Source organism: Helicoverpa armigera, chromosome 4 (genome assembly GCF_030705265.1).
Source record: "Helicoverpa armigera isolate CAAS_96S chromosome 4, ASM3070526v1, whole genome shotgun sequence".
Lineage (NCBI taxonomy): Eukaryota > Metazoa > Arthropoda > Insecta > Lepidoptera > Noctuidae > Helicoverpa > Helicoverpa armigera.
The window spans coordinates 10,434,459-10,449,662 of NC_087123.1; the positions used below are offsets into that span (position 1 = coordinate 10,434,459).

At 34.9% G+C, this 15,204-nt stretch overlaps 1 protein-coding gene across 1 annotated transcript in view; it reads left to right on the forward strand.

The window, feature by feature from the left end:
* Window positions 1-4,558: 4,558 nt before the first annotated feature.
* The window catches only part of LOC110375024 (uncharacterized), a 51,659-nt gene continuing 41,013 nt past the window's right edge, over window positions 4,559-15,204 (forward strand). Inside the window, exon 1 of the mRNA XM_021332991.3 lies at window positions 4,559-4,699. The gene's annotated coding sequence lies outside the window, so the exon portion shown is untranslated. The remainder of the gene's footprint in view (window positions 4,700-15,204) is intronic.

Genomic DNA, 15,204 nt, shown 5'->3' on the forward strand with positions numbered 1-15,204 from the left:
TTATACCTAGAGTTTCTTTTGTTTGTCGACCTTGTCATCACTTTCGCATTCCATTTTTATAACTGTCCTTCTTGAGACGAGGAAAACGCGACTTAATTCAATCAATTAGTCAATTAGTTACTATCTGAGTGGTCTAGACTTGATATTAAACTGATTCAGCGGTTCCTAGAACCAGATGCTACTTATTCAATGTTTATAACTAAAAAAAGCCCAGAAACAAGATTTCACTAAAGTATGAAGTTTCAAGAACTAAATTCTTGTTGCTTTTACATCCTGAATCTTCTTAGAGTCTCTTTCTCTAGATTTCTTTTATATAATTACCATACGATTTAACCATAGCTTATAAGCATAAGGCTCTATTTTCAAAAGGCTAATTTTCTCAAATTATCTCATCACCCTTATCACAATTTTTATTTGGGGCGGCGTAGCATGTTTTCTTCTTCCATACTCTTTCATCTCACAAGTAACGTTCTTTCTAGCCATGTCGACTTTCACACAATCCATACATCAATATTTTCTCAAATAACTTGTTAAATACAATTGGCGCCATCTAGCGTGATCTACAGGAACTGTGCGCAGACGCAGCGTCCGAAGCGAAAGCATTTGTTTCACTTTAGGTGCGCTTAGTAACGGGTGCTCAACGTTCAAGGTCGAGGTAGTGTGCTGATCAAGTCGGTGAAATGACCAGACTGCTTTTTTGTTTTTTAACTGCCAAATGTCTGACTGACCATAATATAGATGTATTATCACAGTACGTATGCTTATCTTAGATCAGGTGAACTTTTTTTTAAAGAAAAGTTATTCAAATTAAACGGTTACCTAATATTTTTTGGGGTCTAGGTTTGAACTAAAGTCATGATCAACGTATACTTAGTCATTTGAATCTTAATTACTTTGGCCATGACAAAATATAATAAAATTGCTTTTCATCTCGTAAATAAACAAGTTAAATTAACCATGGTTTAATTGCCTACGTGCTATCATAATAATTATGTTTACAGAAATTATACATAGAGAATTATTTTTAGAGTGCATAAATCAAAGCCCCAAGGACTCGGTATATTTACTCATAAATTAATATTTAATTGTAATGGTAATACTAAAGCTTTTAAAATAACTTATTATTTAGTAGAACAATTCATTTGTTATCGCTAAGGATGTAACTTTTTACCTGTGGTTACATACCAATTAGCTGACTGAATGGGTATTGTATGTTATCAAATTAATTCAGTAAAGAATTTTTAAATATATTTTTGCATTGTGTCGAATAGTGTCTTATGATAAGGATGCTTTATTGGAAATTTCTTTGAACTTCCTCGAATTCTTAATTGTTCAAAACATTTTATCATAAGATCTTGCATATCCTTTTAGTTTTTAGTTTCGTTTATGAAGGGTTAAATGATTCATTAAGTAGGATGAGGACTCCTTCCACCCACTGCTTCTAATAAAATTGCTGACATCAGAATTAAAATGGCAAAGCTTCTCGAAACAAAAAGGTTTGAGACAACAATGTAACCTCTAACCAATCTCAATAATTGCTACATACTGCCCCGCGTATTCACCCTCTGTTGCTTGCAGTAATATGCAGTGGGTATATGCCCTGCCTCAGTTGCTTGCAGTGTCACCGTTATGCTCTACCTCGGAGAACTGCATGAAGATATGAGATAAACGTCATCTGTCTTCATTCACGATGAAGATTGTCACCAGTTGTGTCATTATTTTTAGTTGAAGTACATATTGTGGCTAGGAGAATAAACCTGCATCGCGTATAAGCAAGAGGCAAGAGCCTATGGGAATTATCAAAAACGATATTCCGAAAAAATATCAACGATAGGAAGGAATTACACAGAAACTGTCCAGCCTGTAAGCATTGCTTACTTACATGCCAAGAAGCGATGAGGACGTAGCTGATCATGCCTTTTTTTTCCTTTTGGTCATCACTTTTGATCTGCCTATTACTCAGTATATAAGAAAATTACAACAAAATATAAGACGCCTAGGTGGCCGATAGACTGAAGTTGAGAGAATGTAGTCCTAATGTATTCTACAATCAAAGACTGAAATTCCAAGAATTTGTATACAAAGATTTACAGTTATTTCAGCAATAAAATGTCGCCATAAACGTACATAGTTCTGTTACTGTTTTAGTTTCCGGGATTCGAGCGATGAGACTTTCATAGCTTTACAATATGGTTCAGACGAAATTCTTTGCAACATTGTTGTATATCTCCCCAGCTTTATGCGGAAGTGTATCTGTCTGTTTGGCTAGCACGTTTAACCTATTAAATATAGATAAACTGTCTACAGTACAAGCGTGTTCTATGCTTATACACATGGGGCCTTTGTGCCACAACCTCTAAATTCTAAATAGTTTATCAATAATGATCTTTGTGGATGTCATAAGTTTTTGTGTGTAGTGCCCTTTACTTTGTATCTGGACAGTAACTTTTAAGTATTGCTCAGTATTAGCTGTGCTTCTTAATAGTTACATATAAGTAAGTCATAAAGATTTTTGACGTCGTTAAAAAAAAATATGCTGTAGGGCAGATCCAGATGTTCCTAAAATTTATTTCATCATTATTGTCACCCAATTACGCTTTAAGTGCCTTCTCCGTGGCTTAATTTTATTAACTGGCAATATCGAAATGTCGGTACATTTATAATGTAAAGAAGAATATTTTACATGAAATACCAAATAATATCGGACATCAATCGATCGGCTATCCCTAGAGAGGTCGTACAAAGTTTACTCAACGCCCAATATTGCCCGGGCGAACCAACCGCTCATAAACTCTGTATTTTCATTTACAAATAAACTACACCTAAGGGAATTCATAAATAATTAACAAGCTTTAGACAATTTCTGTGAAATTATTTTCGTTTCTTAGAACTTATTGGACAGAGCAAGGTGACCGTTGGTTTTATATAAAAAACCAACGGTCACCTTGCTTGTAAAGCGTTGTTATTTCCAGATTTTTTATTTCAATGCTGCTACCTTTTCCCAACTATGTTCGGGTCGGCTTCCAGTCTAACTGGATGCAGCTGAGTAGAGAGCGACTGCCTATCTGACCTCCTCAACCCAGTAAGCCGGGCAACTCTATTGACTCACTGGCTTCTGACTGCCGAAGATTTCAAATGCTAGTTAATGCTGCACTCAAATGCAGAAAAATCGACAGGGTCTAAGCTACTTGGTAATTGACAATAGTGTAGCTTAGATTATGTATTGCCCAATAATCATGGCTTGCATTGTAACGGAGTAACAGCTAATGATGATTTGAGGCGATGGCCTAACCCTGTCATTATCCGTATATCTTAGCTTCTATCATTGCTAACACCTACGCTGAGTGCACACAGATTCCAATACAAATAATTTGAAATGAGGACTATTTACAAAATGTAGAATAATCATTGTTATGTCTAATTTATTTGTGTTTAAGTAATATTTTGGCGTTCGTTGGGGGAGACCTATTCAGCCGTGGACGGCATTATGATGGTAATATTTTTTTATATTTTATAGATATTTTTCAACCAGTTACAGACCTGTTTTTCTATTCTCTCCCTTTTTTCAGTCTTTCTGAAAACCTCCTGATACATTATCGTCGTTTGTTTTCGAGAGTCAATTAGGGATGTATCAACATGTTCTCTTACCCAACATGTCATTACGACAGTCAGAAAGTTATAAGGAGTAACTATTGTTGTATTGTTTAGCAATATTTCTATCATAACACTATTGTTTATACTTGTATATATGTTGGTGTGATGTTGGTCCCTGATTATAAGGAGTACTTAATTTGGGACATATTTTCATTTGATTAAGAAAGTTTCTAAAGTTATCATCATCATCATCATCAGCCTATAGCAGTCCACTGCTGGACATAGGCCTTAAATTGTAATAATAATAGGCCTTAAAGTTATTGCAGTGACAAATTAGCTTTTCATGCATAGTGTCTGTTGACAGCAGAAAAACGTATTTTCTTTCAGTAAAAACTCAAGAAAATTTCATATCTAACACATAAAGTTTACAAAACACCACCTACAAGACCACGCTTATTTTCCCTCCATTTCAAGAGCCGGTTGGCGAAAAACGTGCAAAGAATTTTCCTACATCGAGAAAATGAGAAAAAAACGTCCGTGATCATCAAAGTGGGGTCTGATCACAAAGTATAGTTGCAATCACCTAGATGCAACCGTTGCGGAACTTGGACGCTGACTCGCTTCGAAACACGAGTCGGCGACCTTACTTCTACTGCACCGGTAATGAGGTGCTGGACGGCAAACGTGATTTGGTAGTGAGTGCACTACGTTGCGCGTTGACGACGTTTTTACTGAGGTAGTTAGGTAATTAGTTTGTTTTTGAACTCAATTAATGGAAATAAGTATGTGATGAGAGTAATTGATATTTTGTCTGTAATGATTAGAAAAAAAGTTGTATTGTTCTTCAATTAAAGAGCACTAAACGAGCAATGGATGCGGAAAATAAGTAAGTGTCGCTAGATACCGGGCTGCGGTACGGAGGCGCTCAGCCCCGCTTCCCTCACTAGTGAGGGCGTCCCTCAGTCCTCTCGCGAACCTCGTGCGGAGCGCACGCCCCCTCGCGTCGCAACAGAGTGCCGGAAAAAAACAGTTGAATTTTTTTTTATTAAGAAAAAACCGTGCTGTGTTTCAGAAATTTCTAAGAGAACATTGGATTTTTATTTCTGTGAGTATCGTTTGAAATTGTTTTTGCTATCTGAAGTGAAAGCTCGGAGCTTTGAAGGCTTAGCTTAGGCCATTCGAAAGGTGAATGAATCAGGGCGACTTGCTTAGTTACGTTCTATATTGTTGTGAATATTTGGGACATGTGTTTCAGAACAGAACTTCTTCAAACTGTCAACACTCGCTTAGATGACTGTCTGTTTGTTAATTGGTCTATGGATATCTAAGATTTCGAATTCAGTACATTTGTTTTTTTTTACAAGAGCTCGATTTTTGTGGCTTTTACTGTAATTTGTAAATGAGATTTTAGATATTCATATGATTAATTTGAAATAGAAATGGAAGTAAGTAATGATTTTGAAGGAAAGATTATACAAAAAAAAAACTTTGTTATCGTAGTTTTTTCTTGGCTGTCAGGTTTCTCTCGGCAATCTGGTGTGTAATAAATTAACAGAAAAACTTTTTGATAACTTCAACCAAATGATACAAGGATGGGAATGACATCATTACTCAAGAAGACAAGGACTAATTAAGTTTTTTTTCTTTATTCCATAAACTAGTTTTTCTACCTTATTTCAAGTAAACAGCGCAATTAAGTGTTTTCATTTCAATTTGCATATTTCGTTATTAGTGCCTAATTAATTCGTCTTCAAGTTTTTATTTTAGTTTTGTAATTTGGATGCATTTTGGTGAGTTACTGTAATGAAAAATTGGTTTTATAATAAACATGACTCGTGTAAACTGTTTGTCAAGGATGTTTCTCAACCATTTGTTAAGAGGTCCAATCATCTGCTGTTTTATCGAATCTTTCAAGCAATGGTTTTTAAAAAGCAGATTTACCGAATTTTTAAACCATCTCAGCAACCTCTTACTGTCGTCAAACTACAAAAAGTTACCCGCTTTACCGGGAAATCCGGGAAAGTTGTGTGCTAAACATAAATTTTCTTAATTTTTGCGATATATCCGACTGTTTTATATCTTCTTAATTTAATCGGGATGTATTTTTTAGATATACATTTATAAAGAAGCTTATTTATATACCAACATCATTCTAAATGCAGAGTTAACAGATACTTTGTTCTTGATTAATTTTTCCGCGTCAAAGTGCACTTCCTTCAGCGCGTTTCCTACAGTTTTTCATTCACGGATCATATGAGTTAGCTAGGAAATGTCAAATTTTCAGAATGTCTTTATAAATCACCCTTTTGATCAGTTTAGTAGCTGTTTCGGATACTGAAGATATGTATTTAAAACGGACAAACATTTTATTATTATCGGGATAAACTTAAAAAAGAACATTTAAAAATCACTTTTACTAAAAGGTTTTCGTTGATTGTGTAATTAAAAATCAAAACTAAATAAAATGGCCGCTACCATAAAGGTTCTGCATAAAAAGGTGCGATATTAAAAAAAATGCAAGCTCGTCATTGATTAGCATCGCGTCCTTTGTTTGCCAACTAGTTCGTTGACACACACAGACCGACTGACACTGGTTCATGGTAATACACGATCAGCCGTGAATACCAATCAGTCGGAAATACGACGGAAAACATTATAACGCCATTAGATCAAAGTGTAGAAGAATTTTTTGACAAATTCTAGAACATGAAATGCCGAAATCAATGGATGTCAACCGCCTCAGGGTACTTTTATCTCGTTAGGGAAAAAGGGATAATTTAATCCAAATGATTTTCGGAGCACAGATAATAATTTTATTGCATTACCTGAGGGTGCCTGATTCCGAATTTAAATAAAAATCTAAGATTATTTCTGGCAGTAACTTATCAATATTTTGTATGCTGTACCATTATTATTTAAACATTTATTTCACAAATAACAATTACGCGGTTATTACAAACTGTAAACAACACGATGAGAATAGAAACGCACACATTAACATACGTATTTATATATTAATCGATGTAAACATAATTCTAAGGAGATCCTCCAAGTAATAATATATGCATGTAAAATGTTCTTGATGTCATTCCGGGAAGTACATAATATAACCTAACCATAAGTACTACCACTATTATTTTTCTTTTCAAACGCGTCTATATTTATTACTAATATTTGTAAACAATTATGTTACAAAATTAATGACTATAAAGCGACTTCTGTATGGAATTGTATTGAACAGTGATAAAATGAGGCTAAAATATATAAAGATGATATATATATGAAGTGGAGTCAGCATAGATTGCTTAGGAAAGAACATGAGGCTTTTTTTGTTACAGACAAGTCAGAAACAAAGTCTTCTCTTCAGTCAATCGCCTGTCTCTAAATTCTGCAAGGAATTACACGATATAGCTCTGTAGACAGAGTGGAAGTCGATCCAGCTTTGAAAAATTATGACGAAGTGTTAGAAATGACCTTACTATTTAACAGTGAAGTTAAATGTACGATTATCCCTTATCAATTCAGGAAGCCGTATTTTTTATTAATCTGAATCCTTACAAGGAAGATAAGATACCATTTATCACTCACAGGAGCTTGTGGCAGATACGTAATTATCTTTAAACCGTTTCCGAACGGAAAGAGGTTATCTAATTGACGGTTAGCTTCGAAATCCTGATAGATAGAATTAACTATGAATTTATTTAATGGAAAAGGAATTTGGATTATAAGTATTAATTAATAACATATGAATTATTATGAATTATTTATTAACATATGATTTTGCTTAAATTATGATTTGTTAAGTAATCAACTGTGTACTATACCTATATATTTTAAAAGTGTTTTTGGTATTTCAAGACCAATTTTATTATTATGGTTAGTTAAAATGACACAACTTGCAACATAACTTATTTTTATATATCGATGAAATTAATTTAATTTGTACATACAACTTTTTCACAACAAATAAAATATTAACAAATAAATATAATATTTGTACAACAAATAAAGTTACTACATATTTTATACAAAAGTCTTGCTAAAATATCTCTGAAAAATTACAGAGTAGCATCGTAAGTCCCAAAGCACTCATACTTTGTCAGTTACCGCAGTTTTCCGAAGCTGTAGTGCGATAAATCCTGCGTCGTTACGAGGGTAACTGTAGGGTCGGCCATTTGTTTACCGAGTGTTGTTGCAGTCATATTAACTGGGAGATTTGTGGCTTGTTGCCTGAGCCTGCTCCTTTATTGAGAACTTTGCCCAAATGTATCGATTACGTACACATTATTAGTGTTCTGCGTGAGAAGTATTCGTAGTTCTCACGGTTAAGGTTATAGGGATTTTACTACTGGTAATAAAATTAGGAGCATTAGAAACAGTTAGCTAAGTAGTTACCTAGTTAATCGTATAGTGGCTCATCCTGAAATGAAAATTCTAACTGTAGCTTCTCTGTCCCAATAGTCGAAGTCCTAAGAAACCGAAGAGAAATAAAGTCTACCTATGCCAAATAAAAATATATGGTGAATAATGCTATTGAGAAAAACAATTTAGTATTGTAAAGTGATATTTATCTAATTAAATTCACGTTTTGTAAAGCATCATTTACCTCGTGAAATTCATTTACTGAAACATTTTCCCGGCAAAGTTTTCAACAAACGTGATAGCAATCTATCGAGTATGTGAGGGAATCGGTATTTAATTACGAACTTTGAGCTTGTAGACATTCTTGTATCCTCTCGCTCCTGACTGAGATTCTCAACAGTGTAAATAAAAAGTTTACACTACGTTTACAGGTAGATGAAGCGTAGTTTGTAGGAAAAAAAACGTAAATTCTTACCTTTGATTAAATTTTTTTGCACATATGTATATTTTCTCTATTTTTTATATAACATCATAAATGTATCTGAAAGAACTTTTAATATCAGAATTCTATTGTCGTTTTAGTTACAGGTAGATAATTCGACGCAGGCTTTTCGCAAAACAACATGATAACTAGCCACCAACTAATCACCCTTTATCTATCTAATACCCCATCTATTAAATACTGTTATCGCCCGAGGATTAACAGAAAATAGTCCGAAACATAATGGTTTATGACAAAAACAGTCGTGTCATAGAACTTGTTTGTTCATATGCACGCGGCATACATGTGACTCAAATGGGCCCACGTCATTATTCCGTGAGTCGAGATTTTTTTACTCTGTGCTTCATGAAGGATGATTGTTTTCTTTGTCAACTTTATGACAGTTTTTTTAAATGTGTTCCTTTTTTAAATACGGGTTCTTGATTTGAAATGTCTGTGGAAACAGAAGCTTTTGATATTTATGGTTTGAGGAGGGGTTCAGAAAGAAGATCTTTGTCAAGTAGAATCTATTCCAATATAAGGATTTAAAAAATCTCCTTGCCTAATCAGATGGAAAACTTAAATAAACGGTTTCATGATTTGAAAACAGTGTACCTCAATACATAATAATACGTTAGCGTCAATTTAAGTCTAGTTGAAGCCAATTTGCAGTAAACCCTGACATTTGATACTCAAATAAGTGCGAAATACATTTACAATGGTATCAGTTTGCACTTTATTTTATCGACATTGGCAAGCACAATGATACTTTTTGGTTGTTTCTCGGTGGTCATGCGAATCAAGTAATTTAATAGTCAACTGTAATAAAATGCAATAAGCCAAATGATTATGAGTTATCTCTCTACATGGGCCATAAATTAAAAAAAAAGTAGTCAAATTATATCATTAAGTGTTCAATTATGTAATTTAGGCGCTACCATGTAAAATTTATAATATAAAGGATTATAAAAATGCACATTCGAAACGGTTTAGGATTGCCCAAATTCAAATTCAGACAAATTGGAGCGAAGCCGCAAAAAAAACAATAGATATCAATCAAATATGCTAAGCACGTAAAATTAAATAAAAACTAGAGTACAAATATAGTGATATCTAATATACTTAATATGATGAACTTTACAACCTTCCCACTCGTTTCGCCTACGCCTTGCACTTTCCTTATGCGACGCCAGAACTGTGTCTATGGTCTGCGCAAGAGATCGTTCAGATATGTATCAAGTTTTTGTTCTCATACTAAACTTATTTACAAGGTTTTCGCAACTTTATTTTACGTCTTTAGCGACGTGTGCAAAAGATTTTGAATTTGATTGTTTTGAAACATTACATTTTTTTTACTACGAGTATCAAGTCTGAATCTATCTCTGAACGAAACATGTTGAAAGAAAATCAAATTAGCATTGCGAACCTCTTGTCTTCTCAACTTTTCTATCGTACAATTTCAAATGAAAAAGCCGTTACTAACGTTCCATTCTCAGTTCAAATTCAATCATGTCTCTGATTCGCGTTTACATGAAACTTCGCAACTCCATATTTTGCAGTTATGACAACCGCAGTTTAGGCGCCATTGCGGTCCACAAACCGATCATTTAGACCTCAAAATCGAACCAATAAGGATACAAAGTTGCACAAAACTCGAAACGTTAGCACTGGCGCAACATATTACCGATATTTATGCTGCAAACTTGTATCTGAGACAGACCAAACCGGTCCCAAGTCACCAGGTTACCGCTGCGGCTAACGCGCTGGTTTGCGTCCACTCCGCATTGTTTCAAACACAAGGGCAGGACGGTAACGCGCCGTGGTGACTTGAGGACTCGCTCGCCGGTGACTCACTCGCTGCACAGCTTATAGATGTAGATACACAGACCGGTGAGTCAGCTGCTTGCTGTGAATCAGGATCGACTCTTGAGAATGACGACGATTTTTACTATTTACCTGCATTATCTCGATTCATGTCTATCCAACCTGTCTTTGCAGACTCGATACTCGATTAGACTTCAGTGTGCTTCAGTGCAGTTACGGTACTTAGGCAAACTCGAAACAATGTCAATAAAAAACGCAAGTCCAATACCGTACGCTTGGTGAAGCGATTAATCGATTCTCGATTTATCGCCATCGTTATTATTAAATCGATCAATGCGTTTAATTTTCTTTTGCATATAGTCTAGTGCAACTTTTACTTTATTTGCCTACTTATTCTACTTTCATTAATTATTTCACATTTTCATTAAGAATTTCAATTTTACTCATTGTACTTCAACATAACATTATTATGGCATAAAGAACATTGAAATGATGGTTAATTAAATTTCTGTTCCACTGTAGGAAGAGCTTTAATTACATACACATTTTTTAGCGTAATATCTAAAGTAATTGGGATGGTCGGTGACCCCATATAATGTAATTTCCTAATATTGCGCATCATAATGAATTATAATCAACTAATTAAAAATATTTCAATTAAATTAACGTACCTATCGCGGCCATCTACCAACATGACAAAAAATAATGACATATAAAGTTCCCGCCCATTTTTCGCCGAGCATAGATTAAATAAATTATTTATAATACGCCGTGGGGCCTGTCACGGCGTATTGGTCACGGAAACTCACCCCATACGTTTGACCCTATTTACATTTGACCCATTTCTCATATGATTACCCGCAGTCAGCTAAAATAGATTTACTTTGATATAAAGTCAATGGAATGGACGAATGAAAAATGTTAATTAATTATATCATGCTCAAATCTAAGTTAATTAGGTAATTATATAATTTGTAAAATATTTTCCCGCGCTGTTGGCACATGATGTGTAAAACCACACTAGCACATAGACAATCGCGAAAAATAAAACTTTACCATCGGTTTTTTTATTATTGTCTGACGTTGGTAGTTCAATATGGTATTAATACATAATGTATTTTAAATCTCGTTAGTTTTACTATGAATAAAGAAAGCGAAGGAAATGCTCTAGAAAGTCCGTAAGTCGGGACAGTTTTTCTGATTGTGAATATTTGAATGAAATAGAATAGGTACACACTGTTACATATTTGATTGAATGCGGCCAAAACATACCAATAGAATTGAGCTACATGCAAAAATCTATCCACTAAGTGCTTCGATATAAATATTCATGAAAAGTTTTCTGTCACGTAGCTACATAGGGAACAACATTTGAAGCTTGCTAGCCACTTCTGCCTTGTCGTCACAAATTGACATTTGGTGGGTCAGCGCTTCAAGCGATGCAATTTTTATGAGCACTCTGCCGTGACTAACTGGACTAACGGTAGGGGACACAAAAAATGTGATAACACCCAATGATTCTACAGCAGATTAAGAAATAACAGATGAACCAGAGATGTAAGATAGCATTAAAATGTTGGTGCTAAAAACTAAGTAACGGATTGAAGAATTAATTATGCAGTGATTTATTAAGACAGATGCGAGTGAAAAGGCAGACGGTAATGACAAAATGACATGCAATCACAGTGGCATCGGAGTCTGAGAAAATGTAGCTCTTGATTCGATAGAAAAACAACCTAACATGATTAAGCATTTGGCAGAGTGAATACTTGCCAAAAGTTTTAATAAAACCGAGCATGCGTGTATGCAAGCACGTAGGCATATGTCAAATGGACAAGGAAAAGCGCAAGGTCATCCAAAAACCTGCGGTCACCGAGAAATCGAACGTGAAGACTTAGAAAAACGATGCACTGTAACTTGATCCATCGGAACGCGGCATTCAAGTGCTCTGATTTCTGTAACTCGGGCCCGATATGAAGGAGTCGGGTTACAACGACAGTCTCGTTTCGTTTTCCAATCACTTTTATTTTACTTGTTTGTTGGTAACTTGACGCAGTTGGCTGAAGTCGACAGCCTGTTGAGTGACACCTCATGTGTGTTTTTGTTGTTTATGCAGCTGTCTCAGGTAGATTCTGTCTCTTTTTCACTTGAAACACAAGTTTCGCAATAAGGTGTGAAATAAAAAGAATAACTTCGAAATTCAGTTTTATAGTCCCCTTGTTTGTTGATTTTTCTTCAAAACTTTAGGTTTTAACCTCCATTAGCAGTAATTTGTGAAATTAATCCGACTGCATTTACGTTTTCTAAAGTTTTTGCATCAACTTTTTCCGTTCCATTTGCATTTGATGGATGATATAAAAGCAAGAAAAGTTCCGATTAAGGTCTGAACTGTGAGGACGAGTTCAGCGTTTCATTAATCGCTTGACTTATTGAAAGGTGCTCGTTGAACTGAAACGTCTGGTATTGCAGCAGTCAGCGCGAATGAATGTTTTTGCATGCATTCCGAAGAGAATAATCTAGCTCTTTTGTGGTTGCAAATCGATTGAAGAATCTTTGTGTGTATTTGCTTGGTTTGAAAATGTTCGTATTCGAGCCTCTTTTCTTTCTTTTGTGAGTGTGGTGTTTTGTAGCCCTAAGCTATGTTAACGATAAATAAATACTGGAGAAAAGATTTATTTAACTTAACGACTGCTGTTAAAACAAAGTGATAAGTAGATATCGATTGCTAGAAGTGTCAAATTAATCAAAGAACTATAAAATCTACAATCCTTATACGGATACCTGAAGGTTCAACAAACCAATTGATCATGTAACCTTGATACACAAAAAAAGCGCGTAAAAAAATTGGAAACAAAACTTAACCGCCAAAAGGCTGGTTTGCAACAAAAATTGAATTAGCCACATCAGTTCTCGTCTACGTTAGAACCGGTTATGAAAACAATAGGAGTTGCAAGGTTAGTCTTTATGTCACGTATATGAATACATGTGAACTCAAGCCTGTGTTCAACAACAAATACAATAAGAAGCTTATAAGAAACACAGACCTCGAATTGTTGGGGACTTGAGAAGGATACACGAAACGCCACACAAGCGAGGAAAATTGTCAAAGGTAAAGGAAGGGATGCAACCGGACACAACAAAGGAGGTTACATTTATATAGATCTGGATAGCTTTGGGTTGAACAATGAGAGGGGTTCGCTTAAAGCTGAGAAGAAAAACAACCCCTTTAAAATGAAACATGATAGTTTTATTTCACAGTGAGTAGTGTTTGCTCGGAGGGTCTGTGAGCAAACATGGCTGTAAGAGAATGTTTCGTCTTGAATACACTGGTCCCCTATGTTGCCAGAGTGATTTATTGCTGTTAATCTCTTAGCAATTGATTGATCAATTGATTCTATTTGGACCCCGAAAAATTTTATGACCCTACATCTCCATCTTTTTGTTGGCAAAATTACTGAGAAATTAATAATTATTATTAATACAAGTAGCGATCAAAATGAACTAAAGACTAATCTTCAATCGCCAGGTGTTTCGCGAAGGCCAATAATTTCGCAGCTTTACTGCCAATAGTAGGGTCATACAAGAAAAAACAGAAATAAGTTTGATCAATATCGCAGTTGCAAGCCCGAAGGCTTTAATTAAGATAATAATTTTATCTTGACCGGTTTTCCTTGATGTTTCGTGCCAAAGTTCAGACGATCTCGCCTCCATTGTACCGCACGGCATAGACAAGACGTTTGACACGATAGAGACTATGTGTGACGGTACTGTGAGCTCACAAAAACGAGTTTGCTTTGAATCGTATTGGAAGATTAACGTGGCCGTGCATCGGATCTTTTTAGATGCTTTAGTAACGCCTGTCTTATATTTATGGGCTTTAGATGTCTGAATTATGTTGACAAGAATGTTTCTCAGCGTTCTATTTTAGAGATTTCTCTTTAAAACTTGTGTATTGCGAACTTTTTGGACGAAGGCTTGTTGACAACGCCCAAGGCTGTGCGTTAGAAGTTCCAAATAACTTGGTTCATATGTACAGACTGTTGGTTTGCAAAACAGCCCTGAGGCGAACACAGATGAATATGAAACTCTCCTACACTTCGCATATACACATATTAATTTTTGTAGAGGATGACGGTGGTATATTGTATTTATTTAGAGATTTAACCTATTTTTTATTGTCTTTTGATTTTGCCTACAACATAACTTGATTGTAGTCCTATCTCCTAATAGGCATAAACAAACATTATATGGCAATTATTCATTGCATTCAATATTCACTTTCAGTTTACATTACTTTAATGATTTGCATTAAAGTATTGAAAATAAAATTTAACAAGCGACTACGCTTGCTACAGATAAATTCATGTTCTCATGAATAATTGAGAAGGCGCCATTAAAATAATCTTGATCTGATATTTAACGGCAGCGTCCAACTGGAGAAATGTAAATGTAATTATTTATTATAATGACCGTAGTACACAGATCTATGATGCTTTAAATTAACATTAAAAGCTACAAAACAAAAATGATTTACAAGAAATGAGAAAAGTAAAAAGGTAGCGAGATAATTCTGTTTATAAAGAAAATAAAGTTCGCATGAGCTCAAAGAAAATTTCTCCGGAACAGCGTAGAAAAATATTATTTTATCTGATCCAAAAGTAAGGTGAAAGTGACACATTTGTCACATCATTGCTTCCACACGTAACAACCATGAGTTTCCTCAATTTGTTCCCGCGGCGAACGAAACATCTTCATTTTATTATTCCCTAACGCGCCGCTGAAAGTAATGAAAACAGAAACAAATGTAGAACCATTATAGGCGAAGCAACGTATGCATATTCATCAACTTTTACACATTTGTATAAACTATAATAAGGTCAGGTACTTACCTACTTGATAATATTAAGAAACTGCTTGCGAAATAGTCACACTCCGCTGGAGCA